At 38.1% G+C, this 21,785-nt stretch overlaps 1 protein-coding gene across 43 annotated transcripts in view; it reads right to left on the reverse strand.

Moving 5' to 3' along the window:
- Nucleotides 1–21,785, reverse strand: part of LOC111564112 (protein tyrosine phosphatase receptor type D) — a 364,925-nt gene that overhangs the window by 198,529 nt on the left and 144,611 nt on the right. For 42 of the 43 annotated variants that reach the window (XM_055007560.1, XM_055007567.1, XM_055007566.1 and 39 more), the window contains exons 6-7: nucleotides 20,680–20,789; nucleotides 10,146–10,189 (exon numbers count right to left, since the gene is read on the reverse strand). The gene's annotated coding sequence lies outside the window, so the exon portion shown is untranslated. Of the gene's footprint in view, nucleotides 1–1,154; nucleotides 1,227–10,145; nucleotides 10,190–20,679; nucleotides 20,790–21,785 lie in introns of all 43 variants that reach the window. The other variant, XM_055007561.1, reaches the window with a different exon arrangement.

Genomic DNA, 21,785 nt, shown 5'->3' on the forward strand with positions numbered 1-21,785 from the left:
CTTTGATGAAAATACCACAGACAAAGAGCACTTGACAGAAAATAATATGCATTTTGAGCCGCAGCTTCTTTAAATAAAATGTCACCACCTTTATCAATTAATGTGTGAAAAAGCAATCATCTTGAATTCTGCCTTTAATAGAACTCAGAGTGGAGAAGAATATTTGCAACGAAACAGTGGCCTTTATTGTCCTTGTGTTGTCGCAGCAAAACACTACTGTAGTTTCATCCTTTTTTTTGTCACTTTTTGTTGCTTATTTATCTACGTTTTCTTTGTGTCCAGATATTCATGTCACGCTGACGAATGCTTCAAGAAGTGTAGAATTTGACTGGGTTAAAAACTAAGCTTAAAGTACAAACTCATTTCGCTGCTTGTCGCCACCAAAACATCCAGTCACTTTGATCATTTTTTTGTTTGTCCCAGCAGAGAAGCTTTTGTTAGAATCGATTTCCCTCCTGTATAATTGGTGTCATGCCTGGTTTGACTAAGTAAGCCATCACACCACAAGATCCTCTGACATGTTGCTTAAGAATATACTGAGCAATTACACTGACAACAAAGGCTCCTAGGTCCAAAGTTCTTGGAACAATTTGTAGTCATATTAGCAGGAATTACTCACACTCAGTTGTGAAATGTCAGTTATCTAATTTACTGTCTCCTTTATTTGGGATTTTAAGGTCATCGAGTGCACTGTATCTAATGTAGATCATGCTTTCAGTGGTCTTGTTTTTCCTGCTCTTTAGCTTTTTAGTTCATGTATCATTCAAACCATGAATGGCAATAACATTTGCTGTTGCTAAATTCTGCAATAAATCGCCTCGCTTTAACTTATGTGTTTTTAGCGGACTTTTACTGTAATTGAAGTGCATTACCACAAAATGGGTTCACCTCTGATCATTGAGTCATGCTCAGTGAAAGTCTGTAAAACCCCAATTCACTGTCAGCCGTCCAGAGGAGCTTAATGTATTTTTGTTAACAGAAAAGTACAAGGTTAAAAGGTTAATATCAGGCAGTGACTACAATTCTCTGTGCTACTGTAGCGGCGCATCCTCTCCCTCTCTTCCTCTCTCGCTCGTCCACAGTTGTGTTATTGTGTGAGTCACACAGATGCACACTAACACACACACACACACACACGGCTTTTTCTCTCCTACCCTCAGCGTAAAAGTTGCAGCAGAGCCATCCATCCAAACCCGCAGACCATGAAATTAGGTTAAGACGTAAGGCTGTGAATGACACAGGTGTGGATACAAATGAGAACATCCGAATGAAGAAGTACAGATCCAAGACGGCTGATACTGTAGTCGTTATAGGCATTCAGAATTATATTTCACAGCTTCCTCCTTCCTTTTTATTTAGCTCACTTTTTTTCCTCTTGTGTATTAGTGGTCAGGACAGGGCATTAGCATACATGCTGGTAAGCTGTGTGTAAGGATATTAGAAGTTCTGTCATATTCTGAATCTCATTTCCCGTAATAAACTTTAAAAGTGCTCAAGCTTGTCTGCCCTCTTGTATAAATCAGAGCAGTCCTTTTCTTTGTAGCTTTTTTTTAATACATTCACATATTCAAATTTCTCACTCTCATGCTTTTTAATAATTTCCTTTCATGTATAACTGGGATTTAACAAACGACATACACAGTGTCAATAATTTCAGTCCTCTTTGTATCTTTTAAAAGAAGTCAGTACTAACTGATAAACTCCAACAGTCCAACACAATCTTAGCAAGATTTTTTTTGTCATTTGTATGACCAACATAACATGTTCTGGGACTAAAAATTGCACTTGAATTGACTCCATTGTAACTTATGATTAATATTGTTAAATGATACAGGTGTAAACTAAGATTGAAATGTTAAAGGACTTTGGACTTAAGGCTGAAATGTCTGTCACAAATAATAAAAAATAAAAGATTTAATATCAGTCTATATTATGGCCAGTCATTTATAATTATTGCCAATTTTACCACTTTACTTAAATTTGATCTCTTTAGCATATTTATTAAGACACAGGTGAAGACGGGGCAATATAGCTAACAGTTACATTATTATATTGTTTCAGTTGATAAAGATACTCATTGATAATATTATAATGATGTATTTTAACTAATGATCAAGAGAAAAATGGCTAAATTCAACCACTTATAGTTATACACAGAAAACCTCATACATCAGATATTAACACAGCGGCAACTCTGCTAAATGTCTTGGCTTTGTGTTTCTTTATGCAACCAAACTTTCATCTGTAATTGCAGATCATTAAAACTAGCAAACACACTATCAAACAACTTTTTATTTCTGTCAATGGAATGTCTACCAATTGATACATATTGCTGTTGCTTTATCATTACCTATTATAGATTGTAAAAAGACAACCAATAGTTTGCAAACTCTAGAACATTTGGGTTGCAAAGATTTAACATGTGGAGTGCCACATGGCTCCAAACTGCTGTTTTGGAGTGGACTGTTTTGTTTCAGCAGTTAAATTGTATGCAGAAAATGATTAAAATAAAAATTCTGAAAACATCCTGCAGAAATAGCAGCAAACACGCTTGACATATAATTTAGAATTTTGATGCCACACATGAAATCAATTTGGTGCAGTAATGTTAAAGTTAAGAAACGACCTGCTTTAAAGAATGCAAATTTCTATTTATGCAACTAGTAGGAGATAGCAACCTATGTTTTCTTTTTTGTTTTTTTTTTAATCAGTGCATTAGTTCTGTTGTATCCCGTATCACAGTGCACATATTATGCCACTGAATTACATTTGAATGTGGCATGATTATAAAAGTAAAATTAACATGACATGACATGATTTCTCTAATAATGTAGCTTTTAAACAGCACAGTAATGAAGGACAATTTAACAACAGAAAATTGTTTCTTCGAGTGCTTTTGAAAAGTGCAGCTTGACGGGGAAGCAAAGTACATCCCTGTGGTTTGACTGTCCCAAATTTGGCTGTTAACTATCATGCTGATGGATTCAGAGGGCTGCATTAAGAATGAAGCCAAGAACAATTAGGTAAAGATGATTACGTAAGGCAAGTCGATAGCGAGTTTTTGGAAGTGATTTAAAACAGTGATAGCGATTTGGCAAGCCCATGCTCCATGTACAGTCCTCTTCCAAAGAGCATTGATGGCAAACACCCAATCAATCCAGCCCGTGGAACAGCCAGCCATAATAGAGTTTACTCTATGTATAGTCGAGACATGAAGCTCCACTCTCGAAGTCCATCCCTTTTATTTTTCTGCTATAATACAGAGAAAGAGTGCGAACACAAACAATCCCAATGCTGTTAAACCATCAGATTCATCATCAAAATGTTGTAGAAAGGGTCACAGCCTCTGAAAAGGAACCACATTTTGAGCTGGTAATGCGAGCGCACTGTATTGAGTATCGCTTTTACTATAATAGGTATTGACCTCCGCATCAATAAGGATCTGCTGATATCTGCAGTCTTTCAAACCCCACCAAGTTCAAACATGAAAATTTTCTAACCCAATCACCCCAGGTCTACATTGATACAAAAGACTGCTGAGCACTTAAAAAGGAATAAAATATATGCAATGGCGAAAGTGATATCAGCTGAATCGGATTTTGATTGATAGGCCCTTTGGGGGCATGTGGGGTGCATGAAAGAGAGAGTCAAGAAAGAATTTGCCAACTAATGGTCCATTCCGTTTTTGAATTATGTTTAACCGGGGTATTCAAGATACCATGACAGCGAGAATTAAAGAGTGGAAGTGTGAGTGAAATTGGAATGCCAGTCAAGGAAAACAAACCCCTATACATTGCAGCACAGGTTTAATTAATTTCATTGGAAAGGCGGAAAAATAATTAACTTCACTAGACTCTAGCTGCATTAACATAAGGTGTAAACGAAGATACAATGCTGGTGTATTCACAGCCTTGGATGCACAGTCAGAATGAATAAGATTTAAACAGAGAATGGGCTCATTTAATGCGCCGTCGGTGTGTGCACACATGCACGTGCCCGGTTATAATACATAAGCACTTGTGGGATGCCAAAGGGTCAAGTGGTTTTCAGCGTGCGCTATAAGAAGTCCTGACGCTTGCTAATATTTCCTGATGTGTTCTTTTTATTTGAATACCGGGTGCTGCCTCAGCTAGCTCCTATTGTCAGAGCTTGAATGTCAACACTATTATTACAGCAGGTGATGCAACAGCAGGTGTCTCTCTGCCTGTCTGTCTCGAATCCTCCGTCTCTCTCTCAGCCTCTCTTGCTTTCCTTCCCTCAGTTTTGTTTAATAGCTATCATTATGTGTCTGCCAAATGGAATCCATTTGAAACCCACTTTTTCGCCCCTTTGCGAGCATCTCTATTTTTCCAGGCTTGACATTCTAGCACTCTTTCGCGCTCGCTCTGACTGTAATGGGTGCAACGGAGAAAGTTCCTTGTTGCTGTCTTGCCTCTCTTTTCCCCCATTGTTTACAGCTGGAGCCCTGACAGTGGAGCTTCTGACTAGCTTGGAGAAAATGGACACTTTGACATTCCACACTCCTGAAATGTGGCAGCGCTTGGTATTACTAGTAAACACTGTTCATTACTGCCTTGACAGCTGATTACCAATATTCAACCTTCCTGCACCTGCCTCTGCCAAGACGACACACAAAAGGGCCTTTCTAAACTCTGAGATGTTCAGTGCGATCAAAGCTGAGAGTCTGTGTTCTTTTCTATTTTCTTATCCTCTGCTCTTCTGTCTCCTTGTCCTTACTTTCAACCATGTAATCAAGTGCACTTTATTGCTGTCATGTCTGCATGTCGGACTATATTTTCAACTCAGGCTTCATTGATGTTGAGAGACTTGAGACAGCACGGGGAGAAAAAAGGCTTTGGAATCGGCATGATAGATCACCTTTTATAACAAAAAGAATAGCTAAATAAATAGTTTATAAGTATTTGAATTGTAGCCATAGAGTTTTGCAATAAGGGAAGCTCCCTGAACAGTAGCAATAAAGGTTAAATCAATTTGCGTGGCGCATTTGTCACTGTATATCACTATATATCTTGCAATATGAGGTTAGCATCCAAATTTGTGGTCTACATTTCATGGAGAAGCAGTGGAGACGTCAGCATGAGTGATTCATTTTGGGTGTACCTGTGAATCAGTAAGTGTTCCATGTCAATTCACAATTCACTTGTAAAATTAAATAGTAAAACCGGAAAAAAAAAAGAAAAAAGAAAAGATTTAACTTCTGCACATTTGAGAATGTGTTCTACCAGATGATTAAGACTCCAGCTGCAATTATGACACGGCAGTAAAAGGGCCGTTCTGATATTATACACTGAATAAAATTCAGGTCAAGTGCTCGTGTACTTCCTTGTTCAAACCGGACCCTTAATTCATTGCTTATTCATTAAGGAATTGTTCTTTTTTTTCCTCCTTTTGTTCAGTGTGTCATTTTCAGAGTCAGAACACATTTGCCAAGTGCAATTTAATGAATCTGAAGTGGTTTGGATTGCTTAGAGACTATCGCGCCTTCATGATTTACAAGAGGGAGTAAGGTGATTTCATTTTCTTATAAATTTTAATCTGCCTCTCCACCGAGGCTCACAGCTGTTTTCGGTGCTTACAGGAACGCTGTGGACTGCGAAACAGGAGCCAAGTAAATAAGGGAATTTTAGGTCAATGTTTTCTTGTCAGTTTGAGACAAAATAGCGATTTTACACAATTTGGCAACATTGATAAATTTTGTTTCTGATTAAGCTTTTTAAAAAATTGTGAAACGGGTTGTTTGTAGAAGTTCAGAATGAAAGCATTAACATTTAACTAAAAAAGTACTATGACAAAATAACAAAATTATATATATATATATATATAAAAAAAATTTTTTTAATATATATATATATATATATATATAAATAAAAATTATTTTAATATATATATATATATATATATATATATATATATATATATATATATATATATATATAAATATAAATATATATATATATATATATATATATATATATATATATATATATATATATATATATATAAAGAAGAATTTGAACCCTAGAAAGTGTACTTAAGATACATTTTAAAGGAACTATCAGCATGTGTGATTGGTTGGTGAACAACTTCTAGCAAATGAAAAGTCTCATTTTTACCTATGCCAACATCATCCTCTAACCATGAATGTCAGATTGTCGGATTGTGTTGATTTTATACGGAATGACCCAATAATATTCACTGCATTAAATATACAATGCAATGATTAACACCTATGAACTCTATCATGTGTTAAGAGGTGAAAGAGTCAAACACTAAATGCAGTTGTCTTGGTGAAACCAACGAAATACAAATGAGATGCTTTTATTCAGGTGAGCGGTTCACAGAAGATTTATACGTTGTGATATTTTGATTTAATCAGGGGCAAAATACTGTTCATGTTAATCATGAAAATGGTAGATTTATGATTGGAGTTTGAGATTTAAATAATAGATCTGACCATGAATCATTTCTCCTAGAATGGACTGATGATGTAACCACTGACCAATCAACAAAGTGCATTGTTGAAATCATCTGAAGCCAGACGTAATTCAGACTCTGTGTGGGTTGTGGGAAGAGAAAGTATGAATTTGGAATGACTGCAACAATTTTATATTTCCCTTCTATTGATCAGAGATATGATTCATTCTATAATGTACAAATTAAGCTATGATGAACAGGTAAATTGTGCATTTTTACAGGTATTCTGGTATAATGAGTAAAGTATGAATAGTTTTTTTTCTTTTTTATTAAACGTGCAGTATATGCTGTCATTTCTCATTGGCTTGATTTATACCAGCAATTGCAAAATCCGGATTTAATACATCAGTGTCGTCTGGATTGACTTACGCTATCAATATGGACAAAGAACCAATAAGCAAAGTACATGAACAGTGTATAAAAAAGAATTCCACTGGTTATTGAGTCTGTGCGATTATCCGGCAGGGAATTAGTCTACATTAAGCACGCTACATCTCACAGTTTTGAACCTATGTCCAAAATTGGCTGTGCTATAAATATATGACATATGAGTCTCATCACTATAGAGGTATGGAATTCATTTTGGCACAACTGAGGGTTTTTCATACGATTGTCGCTAATAACATTCATATTGCCAAAAATTTCCAGTTGAGCGGCTGAATATTTTCATATCCGGCGGGACTCGCAACGGCACTTTTTCTTCCAAAGAGGAACAGCAATATTGCATGTCTTTTGAGTTTATGCAGAGCGTCTCCCATTTTCCCTCCAACAGCGCTCAGTCAGACCAGCCATGGCAAATATCATTAAATGCCCTGCTAACACCCTACCACCAGCCTCCACACACACACAAACAAACACCACCTCTCTCCCCTTTCTCTCTACTCATTTTTCCACTCCCTCTCCTTCGTTTTCTTCCTGGCTATCGCTCAGCAGCAGTGCACGAGGGGAAAGAGAGTGCATTGATCTGCCAAAGTGAGCAGCCATTTCACACGGTGAGTCTGTGTGGCACTCCTGTCCCTGAATGGGAATTGCTCATTTCACCTGGCTGCCTGTGCCTATAGCGGACTAGTGGGAAGCCCCGCTGGAGAGGTACGGGGAGAGGGAGGGAGCGCAGGAGTCAGGGCCCTGGTCAGGGCTTGGCAGGCGGCAGATAAGAGCTCCTCATGCTGCTCCTGCATGCACTTACCACCGCTGCCTCTCCTTCTCTGTCTTTCACACACTAACATGCACATACACAGAACTTTTTTTTTTTTTTCCCCTTTCTCCACACATGTGAGGCACTAATAATAACTTTGGCGTTCTGGTGAGTCAGCCTTCTTTCCTCAGGCAAGGATAAAAGTAAAACATGGTGCCTTTATTGAGTCTGAAATCACTAACTGTGGAATTCCCAGAACAGGGCTTTAACTCAGCCTGTACTCCACTCACTGCCAGGATGTCATGTGTCCGCGAGATCTGATATCGTGTCCAAGGCAGGTGCTGATAAACTGATAAACAAGCCAGCAAACTATTTATGAGATTCATGTGGACGACATACAGTACAGGAAATGTGGTGTTTTGTGAATCAAAGGGTTCTGTCATTAGAAACTAGATATTTCATCCTGAACTTTTTGCTGCCTGGTTTATGTTTTTGTGTTGTTTGTACCACACACAAGACTTATGCCTGTTGGTATGCAAGTCAACCAGAACTAAATTCATTCCTGTGTGAACTTCTGTGATCTTTGATGTATTTGTAAAACTCGTCTTTTCCATTTTTTTATGAGCCCAGAATTTGCCTCGAGTAAGAACAAATTGAACTTTTGAGGTGGATTACGAGACGACCACACTGTATGCAACATTAAGTTGGGAAAAAAATAATTAGCTGACTGACATTTCTGTTGCTTGAATATAACAATAAAACACAAAGTAACATGTACTGTCGTGGTTCACACGTCTTGTAACAAAATATTAAGAATATAAAGAAGTTGCTTTTTTTCCCCCATTGAAAACAATCCGTTCCAGATCCAATTCCACATCATTACCACCTTTGGAATGTCTAAATCTGTAAAGTCCATGCCTCCATCCTTACCCATTACTCTGCCATTCGTTGCAGCTCAAGCACACCAGCTCACCTACGACTCTGCCCAACTACTCTGTGCTACACAATGGCAAGTTGTAATATTGGCGCAATTCAGTCAGTTTGAAGTGGAAACTGATTTTGAAGAATAATGACACTACGCAAATCCCCACCATGCTGCATGTTGACAGGATTGGTAACTTAGTTTTGTTACATATGAAACCCTAAATATCTAAATCTACTTTTGACTTGGTAATCAGTACACTGCAGTTTCATGACAGAAATACTCAGCTGCGGTGCTGACTGCTTATTTTGCCTATAGTGTGTGTTCTACGATTTAAAATACACTATATGGATATAATAGCTAGTATAAAAAAACAAAAAAAACTTGATATACATTGAAGGGGGTTATAAAATATTAAGTAAACATGTTACCTGTCATGCTTCAAGTCAGTTTTGACTTTCTGATATTTGATTTACCTTGATTCTTGAACTTAATCAAGTGTTTTCAGTGACTAAACGTAACAATTGGGAAGGAAATTAGGCTATGCTTAAGTTGTACTGCACTGTATACTGTATAGGAATTACAAATATTTTCAGTGGATGCTTTTTGCATATGTGCTTTTAAGTTTAATACGTACATTTTGCAGCTTTGATTAGTTCATCAAACAATCATGGCAAATGTAGAGTTGCTTGCATTTCTCACAGAACTGAAAAAAACAATCCCTCAAAAACACTGCATGGCTTGGAGTAATTTGCATAAACCCAATGCTAATGAAGATCTTCATATGTTCTATCTAAATACAATACATTTCTTGCATTTTTAAGGTTTCTATGTAGTTTTCCCCAGTATTCAGTATCATATCACCTCAATCTGTCTTTGCCAAATCTTAATTTACATATAAGCGGCTCCTTCAGCTTTCCTCGATCTGACTCACCTCTCTGACAGTGCTCTCTCCAACCCTCCACCTCCCCATCCTTCATATGTCTGAAACACATTCTATCCAGCCACTTCATTCCCCCACTTCATCCTTCACATGTTCTCAAATTTATTTCTCTCTATCTCTCTCCCCTGGTCAGCCCACTTCCCTCCCTCCATCTCGCGTATCTCTCTGCTGCTTCTCCTTGCTCAGTGACAGTCTCATCACACTCTATCAATCAGACTTTCTGAGGCCCGGGCTCAGTGCAGCACAGCATCGCACACTCCTGGTCTGGTCCCATCAGTGCCAGTCAGTCTGCCACACTCTCTCAGTCACTTTAAAAAGGTTTAGGTTGCCAGATATAGTCTGTTTCCCCCGCCCCGTTGCAGGTCAGGAGATGGGGGGAGGGATTGAGCCGGAGTCGAGATTCGGCTTAGCACTTGATTTGATATCACTTGACATATTGTGTCTCAGCACTCAAAAAACGAGCAGTTTCTGGATATTTGGAGACGGTCAGCTCAAATTTTTAGCCGGCGAATTGGAGAACATTACGAAAACACAGCATGTGAGCAACCCTTAATGCGTCGCATGAAATTTAACCAAATGGGAAACGATGCAAAACAGGGGTCAGACCATTCCTGTCCTCGGCTCATCAGATATTCCTCTCAGTTTCTTACCTGCCGCAGGCCTCATCCTGTGGTTGACGTCTCAGGAAAGAGAACTGCATAAATGAGAAAGACAGAGAGAAACAGGATAGGGATGAACAGCTTAATCAACTTGTCTATGTGAAGTCAAAAGCCAGACATTTCACAACATTTACTACAAAAAACAAGGAATGCTTACGAAAAAATAAGCACCAGTGAGCTTTAGTGTGTAGCATTTTACTATCATGTTGTTCATTTAGTCATCAGCATTATGTGCAAAACATATCGTAAAGACACAAAGAATACTTGTTTTGCAACCAAATATCAACTGAAGGAACAGAAAATTGCATGTGCAGCAGAGAATGACTTCACCACAACTATCGATTGACTTTGTGAATTATGAAAACAAGTGTAATTACATTTTCCTTTAAGTAGCACAACAAATTAGGCTTGCGAGTTATTCTGGAAGCAAAAGACGAGAGAAAAAGATGTCTTTTTACATCTATTTAATGTGCTGGGAGGATTTTCTCAGGCTATTTTCTTGCTAAATGCATTAGCAGATGCTGCTGTGCCCATACAAGCCTGTGGACTAATATTCTTGTAAATGATTAGCTACTTATTTAAGCAACAGGCAGAAATGTGATTTGGGTGGTTACAACAAAAATGAGTTGGGGATAAATATTTCTTTCTTTTTTTTCCGCCTACACTGGGTGAGCATTAATTTGACTCATTATCTTTTAAAACATCATCGTAGGGCTTTATGGCAGTCAGATGTGATGATAAGCAATGATGTTGATGAATGTTATGATTACAGTAGGTTTTCTGGCCAAAAATGTCTCATTCGTGTTAATTCAGTTTAAATTTTCTGTGTAAATGTGTTTGGCTTTTCATGTAAAAAGCACAAGTGGAAAGCAGGCGAGCTGACTTCATGTTTAGTTTCACTGGAAGGTCTTCAGCTTTACGGCTCTAACATGTAAATGACCTAATTACCCAGGTGATAATATGACCGCTTCCTAGCACCTACAACCTGACCTCATCACCAGTGTGTTTTTGCTGAGTTCCTTGTTATCTGGGTTCTCTCTATAAACCCTGTTCATGCTAATGAATTCGCAAATTAAATTGTAGAACACAGGAATATTAGGGGTGCCTGCCGTTTTGATGCAGTGAGGAATACTCAATTAGGCTGGATTTGGCCTCCGTAATTATTACATTATAGCTTAGATAAGTGTTCAATGGCAACAAATGCTTTGATGGACTCCATTCTATAACAACGGCAACGGGCGAGCAAAGATGAAAACGCCATAACAGAAGAGTGAAAGTGTGCAGAGGGGGGAGAAGAAAAAAAGCAAGTGAGAAAGTGACAAGAAAGCTATCGCACGGGAGCCCCTGTCTGCAGCAGCCATATTTCATTACACAGCACCGAAGCTTAGGAGGCAATCAAGCATATTTAGCCATCCTCGTCTTGCCCCCCCCACCACCACCCCAAAGCAATTATTACTCCCCAGTTTTTTACTGTGCTTTGCCATGAGGAAAATGAACCGCAGTACTTATCAGCTCAATGCATGCACAAGTGACTGGGGTGGAGGACATGTAGGTATGCATATATGTGTATGTATGTGTATGCACTGATGCTTGTGTTTACGTTCGGGGGAGCAGGGAGGTGTTGGAGGAGCGGGAAGTGGTGAGCTGACCACTAGTGAGCAATAGGTTACCTTTTTCAATCCCATTAGCTCAGTAACATCAGCACATTTAGGTGCAGCAGGCGGAGCGAGGGGAGATACAGAGATAACCATAAACATGTCAACAAAAATGCACTGTTATTTGCATTCATATTGGAAAGAGCCAAATTGATGTGGGGTCAAACAAGGAAGGTGAGGGTTTATGACCTGTGCACAGCTCTGCTGTCAGCAGCTCTGATCTATTGGACTGGCCAGCCTTGTCAGGCTTTACGCCTGATTATATTATCATGGCTGACGATCAATGCGAATGAATGATCGCTCATCCGCAAAGGGGAGTAGAATGAATATAGCAGACATGCAAACAGTACATTCTTTAGTAATACAGTGAATGAAAATGCATTCCCCTGCCTGCAGTCATCTACTTAAGTGATGTATTGCTCACCAGTGTAACACAAAACGTTTTCAGGGTATTTTGGCTGTCTTGCTCTTTTACTCACTCTGCAGCTTTTTTAATTTTTTTTTTTTTTTTTTATCTAGTAGTAATGGAGTAAAACGGCAGAACTATGAAATCAAAGAGAAAAAAAACAACAAACATACTTCACTATTCTGTGGGTTTTGAGCAGCTAATGTGCAGTCATTTGGGTGGAGCAGCCGCCAACTGCAGCATTAGTCCCCATCTGGGGACTTGTGTTTTGGTGAAAGTGCTTCTCCGTTTGTGAGACTCTTCAGTTCTGGGCGTCCTCCCCAAGCCCATAACTCAACGTCCCTCTATCACTCCCATGCGACTGACTGTCATAATCATCGGCATTATGCTACCTCAATGGGCCTGATTTACAAGTCTGGACATGGCACCAGCTCTACGCCAAGGGGTAAACATGAGGCTGTTTGCTACCCGCCAAGCCTATTTCTCTCTTCCTCATTTATTGGGGAAGAGAGACTGATATTCAAAAGAGAGAAGTAGCTTTTCAGATCTATAGCTAAACAATATTGCAGAAACAAATCCATAAAATGGACTTAGATTTTGTTTGAAATACGCATCTTCTGTGAAGTTAAATCTACAAGAAAACAAGTTGGAATCTTATACATAAATGCATACACTTGCTGAGTTGAAACATTTTTTTTTCATTCCCATTCAGGATTTTACAGTATGTTTTGACAGATGAGAGGGGGTTAAATCAAATAGCTACAAATGATGGTAGCTTTAGTTATGGTGATAGATTTTACAGGAGTGTTTTGCTATTTAACATATGGTAATTATGTTGTTGCCCATCATAATGAACTGACAGCTTATGTGACCAAAATCTCTCTTTTGAGAAAGTCAGTTTTATCTAAACCAACATTTGTTCACACTTTCATAAATAAAAGGCACCATAATAAGTTAGAATATAAATCAAATTCCGCATAACTCTCATTCTGTGGCTGCAGTAACCTTTAAAAAATAAAATAAAATTGACTGACTGGAATGCTGTCACTATGCTAACTCGTTTATTAATGTATAATAGGATACTTTGTGAAAATTACATCCTTATTAAGACATTTTATTTTAAGTTAGGGGAATGAGTTTTAAAAAATGTTTAGCTCTATTCTCCAGCATTATAATTCCCATACAGTTCCTAATTATTGCAGCAGTAAACAGAAAATGCTCACCTGTAGCTGTTAATTAAAAGTAATATAGAGAATAATTAGACACATTTGATTCCTTGTTACTGTATTTCTGTGGACTTTGATCGAACCTCCTTCACCTTGAGGCTGCACCTGGCCCTTTCCCTAACCCTCTCAGTCATTCCATAATATTATATTAGCCCATATTCATCCACATATTGTGCCTGCTAAGTGATAGGCCACATAAATCAATTTTTATATATACACACACAATAACAGTTATATGCAGCTTCCAGACCGCTTGCTGATAGCTGCCATTTCTTATCACTCCAGTTGAATATGATGCAGTTATGAAGGCACTTTTGCTGGCTGTCTGAATGGCGAAGACTGAGAGCGAGAGGTGATGCATTTTTGTTCAAATTACTGAAGGTTTTTTTTTCTTCCTTTTTTTCTGAAGTTGCCAGATTTTGAAAAGAAGGAAAGCGGGTGCAGTTATGACACCTATCACCTGTATTCCTGTGGATTTTAATCATACTGTTGTGTGCAGATACTGTGAATCCCGGCTTTGTGAATTGTATTTTATGCATACAGTATAAACTCATGCTGTTAAATATAATCAAAAAGCACGCAGAGAAATTCACTCTGCTTGCTCGCAGCTCTGGCAAGGGGACAAATAGTATCCCACAATGTACAGATTCCTCTTGTCATAGCCTAGCAAAGGCACGGTGGGTGTAATTCTGCCATCTGTGGTATTAATTTGCAACTTCTAATACATAAGCTAATCAAGCATGTTTATTTTTCCTCTTACCGGGCTTCAACAGATGCGCGCCGTAGCTAATGAACGCTGCCGAAATGACCTTTGGTAACTGTAAAGTGTGGATATGCCACAATGGAAGGGAGAGCCCCTCGGCAGTGATGCTTTGAGACCATTTGATAGACAAAAGCACAGCAGGAGAAAGAAGAGAGGAAGTGCGATTCAGGACGAGAGGGAGAGCCAAGAGACACTTTCTCTTTCACTCTCTTGCTCCCAACTGCTCCCAGTGCAAGAGACACGGGCCGCTGCACAGACAGATGGTGAGGAGGTGTGTGATGTGCAGTGTGTGTGTGTGTGTGTGTGTGTGTGTGTGTGTGTGTGTGTGTGTGTGTGTGTGTGTGTGTGTGTGTGTGTGTGTGTGTGTGTGTGTGTGTGTGTGTGTGTGTGTGTGTGTGTGTGTGTGTGTGTGTGTGTGGGGTGGGTGGTGACGCCATTCGGCTTCGTAGTGTGAGAGATGGAGCGCTACAGAGACATATAAAGGGAGAAAATGAAGGAGGGAAAACACTGCAGAGGTGTGTGTGATAGAGAGAGAGTGGTGACTTTCTCATGCAGACATTAATCCGCTTCTTTAAATATATTTCACGTCCAAATATCACGTGTAACTTCATTACAGCAGCAATAAAAGTTCATTTGCGCTGTCACGTTGCCGTCATACTGCGCAGAGAAGACTTAAGTAAGGAACCTCTCCTCATGATGATGATGATGATGGTGATGATGATGGTGATGGTGATGAGAGGCACACCTACTGGGAGAGCTGTGGTTGTGGAGTGGATGAGAGTGCAAAGATTCTGCATTGACAGACTGCCATCTACTGGATTTTACTGTAATTTCAATATATAGTCTCATCACCATGCCGCTTCTTATACACAGTACTGTACGCACACATGCATTTCCCTTTTAATGATTGGGATTTGCTGTAATTATGCCAGATTTAAATAATATCTTCACTTACTGAAATTAAGTCTCTTAGTTTCCTGTGATTGTTCGTGTCACATTTGTTTTTGCAGTGTATTCTTTAGAAGCCACGTTTTATGTCCCGTGTCCCTCGTTTTATGTATGTGGAGAGAACCTTCAGAATTTGAATCAGTGTCTGCCTTTTTCTGAAATAGACCCTTTAAGTGGAAATTAGGAAAATGAGTGTAATGTAATGTATGTAATGTTTATGCACTCTTACTCTGAGGTACCTTGTGCAGAAACTGAGAAAATTCACCTAGTTTTGTGTAAAAATAAACCCTACCCCAGTGATAAAAGATCAATATTTATAGATTTTTCTCATGTAAATTAAGTTGTAGAACAGCAAATCAAAGTGAATGGAAGGAGGTCGTTTTAATGATGCAAGTGAAGCACAAGCCTCACATGGAGTCACTTATTGTGGTGGAGTCTTGGAAGGCAAATGGCGATGCATAGCACCATCTTGTGGTTATTTCATGTTGGATAAAAACTGGCAGAAACAACATCATTTATGTGAAAAAAAGCAACCAAATGTATAAATCTGATGATTAAGTTAAAAGCCTGGATACTTTCAAACTGCTAAGATTGCATTTTCATGTAATGCGAACACTAAAGGAGATGTGTAATAGCATTTCTCCTTCATTTCTTTTTGAGGACTGCTTTAAATATGCACAACTGTTTACACTATGATATGCAATGGTAAACAATATGATTAGTCATCTCTGAGCAATAACGAGTTCTGCTGTTGCTACATTTGTCTGTGTTTTTGTGTTTATTTATACGTGTTTGCAAACAGAGTGAGATCTTACAATGCATTTGAGAAGGCAACACAACCATTACCTGTCACATGACTAACGAGCAGCCAGTGTGCAGTTAATGGTCATGAAATATGCACCAGACTTAAATACCTCATCCATAGTGCCTTGAGACAAATCCGTGCATTTCATTAAACACACACACATGCACCGGCTCTTCTGCAAATTATTCCTCCTTTTGCAGAGGAAATAAAATGAATTTTCTATGCGTGTTTCCTCATAATCACAACAGCAATGCAATGTTTAGGAATTAGCAGTTTCATTACCACAAATTAGGGAAAATCTGTAGGGAACTTGAACCCACAACACATCCTCCTTACAACCCTGCAGGTTCAAAGTCACAGAGCACACAGTGTAGCAGAATGCATTTTATTTAAGTAAGTAATTAGGAGGTTATCAGACGTTGTCACTAATCATTTAATATTGTCCTTTTTTGTGTTTTCCTGATCTACTATGGCCAGTACTTCAATCTCTAATCCTGTCTGTTTGTGGCTTAGCAGAGATTCACCCTGGGAAACCGCTAGCTGCTATCTGACATGAAACAGATTTGATCCATTTTCCAGAGCATATCTGTCTTTTTCAGACAGGCAGTTTTCAAAAGAAATATGTCAGCAGTCTGGGGATTATGCTTTTTTGCTAATCACCAAAAGACCCAACCTGCCCGACATTTCTTTGGTTTGACAATGCAGCGTGCCGAGCAGAAGTCCTTTTTCTAATTTAGATGCTTATTTTGATCTTCTTCTTTTATTCTCATTGTATTGGCACAATCAGATGCATTAACTATTAACTTCATGCTCTGCTGAGTTACATGATTATCTCCTGCAAATGAAAAGTGATTTTAGCAGAAAAAAAGAAAGAAATCTCAAGACGGACTAATTTCACAAGCTTGTTCTTACTGATGTTGAGAAAATAGACTCATCATAATTCAGCCACAGAAGTTGGCAGTTTTACTCTGTTGGGGGATAAACCATCTATCACAGCAACCTGGAGGTGAATTTCCAGGTAAACATTTTCTCTCTCACTCATGCCTCCTCCTGAAACACAGAAAATGCCTAAATACCCAGCACTGCTTTTGATTCTCAAGTCAAATACCACAAAAACCCTGTCGTTTTTTTATGTTTTTTTGTTTGTTTTTTTTACCATAGGACACAGGTTTCATGAAGTTTCTTGCACTCCAATGCTCACTTCTTACTCTTACGCTATGTTTTTTCTTCTTTCCTGCTAACTGTCTGCTGCTGAGTCTGCTCAAGTGTAAGCACACAGCATCTGGGATGAGTGTGATGGATTCCTGGTATCATTGGTAGTTATTTGCAGCACGCCTATAACCACAATTCCCCAGCCACAGCTTATAGCAGGGTGAAGCTGAGCAAGATATACTCTGAGGCTGGCATGAAGCCACTGGACTTTGAAATAATTCATTGGCCAAAAAGCCCTCCATGTACTCACTGTGCAATATTTATACGCTGCTGAATGTATTTCCTCAGCTACATCACCGCAAAGGCTCAGGTCAGGGATTTTCTCTTCTCAGAACAGGTTATAGTGTTTCATACCTTAGTCAAATCTAGGAAATAAATATGGGAAGGTTCCCCTGATCACATTTTGACTGATTGTAATGACAACGATGCCTCTAGCAACAAAGGCAGTTTTAAACTTTTTATACCCATACTACATTTTCAGCTAACTGGTGTGTTCATCTGACATTTAAATCACAGATGATGCGTTTTCGTACAATAAGAGGACATTTAGCCACCCTGTCTGTTAGGTGTCTTTTGTCTTATTCTGTCCACAGCACTGTGTCCAATTCAATCTGAACTCTGAGTTTGTCTGTTTTTCTCTCTTCCTATCCAGTCCCCTCTCCCTCTGTGTTCTCTATTCCTTTTCTTTTTTTCTGTCATCTTTGTTTGTGCCGTTTCATAACTAATTTATTTTCTCCGTCCTCAGAGAGGCTTCACATAAAAAGTAAATGCTTCAATCTGTGGTTTAAAAAAAATCTTTTCCAGTGCGGAGGAGGAGACTTTAATGGACACGAGGGGGAAAAAAATCATCAAATTGTTTCTATTGATAGAGCTCTCTTAAAGATGCAAGCCATTTAATGAAGTGCAAATGTAAAACCCTGGAATGCCATAAACAGATTATTTTAGGTGGCTGCATAGCACTAAAAACTGGAACGTAACTTTGAGGTTTTAATGTGTGATAAAGTTCTGCGTATCATCAAGTGTTTTATCTATAAATGTCAGTCAACAGTGATTTCTCATGGATCCTTTAAAAACACCAGAAATAATGAGGCTGTTCTCCCATAAAACCCCAAAAGTTGTTTGTGCAAACATTCATTGATTGCTTTCTTGCCCTCTAGTGGTCGTAGTAATTATGATGGGGGCAAGTAAGGTGATGTAAGGTTCGTTCAAAATCTGCCGGACCTGCACAGTATAGATCAGGGATTACGTAGGCAACAATAGCATTAGGAGATCAAGGTGGTTGCAGTTTTTGGAGTTTTTGGTTACTCTCCAGCAACTGTATGGCTTCAGGTCACTAATGTGACTTTTAATAGAAACTTTTAGTTGCATTGGAGATATCTGGATTTTATTAGCCAGATTTTGAAGCTTTAACCTGTTAACATAATATGTGTTCGGTGGTTGTGGTGACATTTATGAGTCAAAGAGGCTGCATACATCTGCATAGAGTACATTACAATTCTACTCTAATGTGCATTATTTTTGAACTGCTTTAATTCTTAAAGTATGTAGCAACACCAACATCAAGGATGTGAGGATTCTTCCAACAACATCTGTACAGATGTTTCAGTCCTGACAGTCTAATTATCTGACAGATCAGTAAAGAAAGCTTTTGTCTTGCTTTTTTTATGTACTATATTTTATCAAAATAAAAGTGATTGGAGACTGTGTACAAGCTGATATCTGTGTCATAATATTTTAATATATCAGTGTGTTTCTCTAACTTTATGTACAGACTTAAGGCTGCTGGAAGCTGTTTATTTTGACTGCCAAATTTTAACATTGCCCCCTGCTACCACCGCCTGTTCATTTCTACAAGAGAGGTACAAAAAAGAGTTGGTTGCATTTTTTTTATGCTAATTTCAGACAGAGTTATTAAATATGCCAGTCAAACAGGCTTTTCTGTTAGGCCTCCCACTCAGTATCTCTTTGCAACATTGATGTATCCTTTTATGCAGATGACACACAACTTTATACTTTCTTGTAACCATCTTCAAGTGTTGCCATTGACTTTGTTGAATTTGGCCCCATTTGGCATCATAAGTAGCTGTTTGTCTAAGGAAAATTCTACAACCTGTCAAATATAAAAGGACTTTTTGTCTCAAAACACTGTTGTTACCCACATTGGCATAAGGAGCTTCAATTCTAGATGTTTCACTCATTTGGAAACACTGTCAATGAGGAATTCATTATTATTATTATTATTATTATTATTATTATTATTATTATTATTATTATTATTATTATTATTATTATTATTATTATTATTATTATTATTATTATTATTATTATTATTATTATTATTTAACCAGTTAAAGTTTACCCTGTGACTGAGAGTCTCGTTTTCCTCTTGTAAATATTTTGAGCTTTGAAGGGTTCCCATTACAGATAATTTTGGTCATCACTGTAGTAAATCTGAATCCATTTTTTCTGTGAAATTAGTGTTCTGTGTGTTGAAGTCACTTTAAGACTGCCACGTCAGCACCTTCAAAGACAGTAAACAGGAAGCTAACCTATACTTTCTCACATTCTTTTTTAATTGTAGGATTTATTTATTTTTTTACATATTTATATGACATATGAATCCAATTTGTTTAATATTAACCGTCACATAAATGCATGGTTTAACCAAACAGTTCTTAGAACACATGGTTATGTCACTCACAATATTAAAAATAATGTCCCTTTTACATTAGCGTGCAATACCATAAGGGAATTCGGTCAAATCAACTCATCTTTTATAGTTTACTTAATATAAACATATGAGTTCTGCTAATTACTCGTTAAGTTAACTTAAAATGTTTATTTTTATTTCCACATCACTTTAGAGCTTAAAATAATGAGTTCTAATAATGTGACACATTTTGACACATCTTGAACAGCTAGGCTCTTACTCAGCTCATTAAATTAAGTCTACAAGAAAAAAAGCACCCACAAAGCAGAACTTCCCTTGTTGTTATAGTTTGAGAAAATAGATATAGTGGAAAATAGCTTGCAGTGTATCTTTAATGTTAATTTAAGTTATGGTTGTTTCTTTTCATAATATTCAAAAAAAATTGACAACCATGACAAAGGTTGGTACTGAAATCGGTCCTTACACCCATACATTTACTACAGTACAGTTAACTCACATTTTTAAGGCAGCAGGGGAACCTAAATGATTTGCAATGCATTCAAAAGCTACAACTCAATTTAGAAAGGCTCTGCTCCACTGTATTTCTTTGGTTTTTCAATGAACACATGTTTATTCTGAAAGCAGCTTTCTCTTAATAGCGGCTTACAGTGATGAGAAAAATTCTGCCATTTATTTGGCAATTAAGCTCTTTTTTTCACAAGAATTAATAAGATAAACACATAAATGAATTAGCTGTCATAAAGGTTATAAGATTAATATGGAAAATCTTGTCTGAGGAAAGCAGCTGCCCTATTGACTATGTGGTTTATTGGATCTGAAAGAATACTTGTGCGACTTACCAAGAACTGAGGCTTCTCTGCCGGGTTCATGCAGGTGCCAACATGCTGCCTGATGCTGCAGTTTTACCTCGCCGACACACCGGTCTAATTAATGCCCCCTTTGCCCCCACCTAGGAGATAAACAAAAGTCAGCAGGGTCAAAGTTGACTTCAAAATCACTGAAATACAGCCACATGGTTTTCTAGCACCATGTCACCAACGGCATCAAAATCAACAAACTGTTATCCAGACAGACTTAGTCCATCATTTGAAAGCAAAAAACATCACTGTTTGTGTTTCTAATATTAGCATGATTTGCATAGGCTGTTTTCAAGAATGCAGTTGTTTGTTGACTGTCGAAGAGTGCGGGTAAAAAGGTGCTTATGAAAAAAGCCGAAGCTGATATGTCATATCTGACATGTTCAGTTTCTTTCTTCTTTTTATTGTGATGTGCTGTCTCTCAAGCATCCACCTTTACCCACAGTTTTGATACTGCGACACAGTATGACAACAGACACTTGAGAGCAGATATAGAAGAACAAAGCAGTGAAATATAATAGATCATTGCTGTTAGACAGGTTTAAAGGTCCTATGTTGTGCACCTATTTAGCAAGTCAATGAAAGTCTCACGTCTTCAGAATGTGTCTTTCAATATGTTAAGCTCAAAACACCACAATGATTCATTTCACTGCATAACCCCTGGTTTTAGCCCTGTTTACCCCTAAACAGGCTTTTTCATTGACTGTAGCTTAAAAATACAGTTGAGCTACTGCTGTCTGTGCCCCCTTCAGTAAGAAAACTCTCTCTGCATCCTCTCTGTTTAGTGATTAACAGCATGGCAGCTGATTTAGACATTATTGAGTGTGTGATACTAGGACACTTCTAACTTTCTATCTGAATGATCATTTTACATGTAGATGTAGTTAAATTCTCCACATAGCTATTTAACAGTACAGAGTAGCAGCTGGGAAATGACTGTAAAGTGACAGCTGGTTTAAATGGGCTGCATTTCAGTCACTGTTTCAACCTCGTCCTTTGTCTGACCGCAGAAACAGAAATGATTTAAATGAGAACAATTTTACTGAGAAATTGGCTGTTAAAATGCAGTGTATGTGAGCACAGGGAGA

This window comes from Amphiprion ocellaris, chromosome 23 (genome assembly GCF_022539595.1).
Source record: "Amphiprion ocellaris isolate individual 3 ecotype Okinawa chromosome 23, ASM2253959v1, whole genome shotgun sequence".
NCBI lineage: Eukaryota > Metazoa > Chordata > Actinopteri > Pomacentridae > Amphiprion > Amphiprion ocellaris.